Source organism: Podarcis erhardii (assembly GCF_964252035.2).
Source record: "Podarcis erhardii genome assembly, chromosome: 6".
NCBI lineage: Eukaryota > Metazoa > Chordata > Lepidosauria > Squamata > Lacertidae > Podarcis > Podarcis erhardii.
The window spans coordinates 37,859,042-37,859,524 of NC_138510.1; positions in this window are offsets into that span (position 1 = coordinate 37,859,042).

Genomic DNA, 483 nt, shown 5'->3' on the forward strand with positions numbered 1-483 from the left:
CCCCATGAAGAAAGGTTGCGGCGTTCGAGGCTTTTTAGTTTAGAGAAAAGGCGAAAAAGAGGTGACATGATAGAAGTTTATAAAATGATGCTCAACGTTAGATAAAGTGAAGAGAGAAAAGTTTTTCTCCCTTTCTCATAAAACTAGAATTTGTGATCCTCCAACAAAGAAGGTTCTCGCCAGACAGCGCACAGAGAAACAATGGAACAGGAGGCAGGGATGGCCACCAACCAATTTGGATGGCTTCAAAAGAGCTTTAGACAAATTCATGGAGGGCAAGGCTAACATCTACTAGGTGAGAGAACAAGAGAACAGGATGCTGAACTAGATGGCCCAGTGCTTGGCCTGATCCAGCAGGCTCCTCTTATGTTCTGACATGCAGAGCTGGAACGCACTGGAGCCAAGCAGGCAGCCCAGAGGGTCTGTGGTTGCGCTGACTTGAGAAGCCAGGCCCACCCCCTCGGGCGGGACCTCCCTACCGGT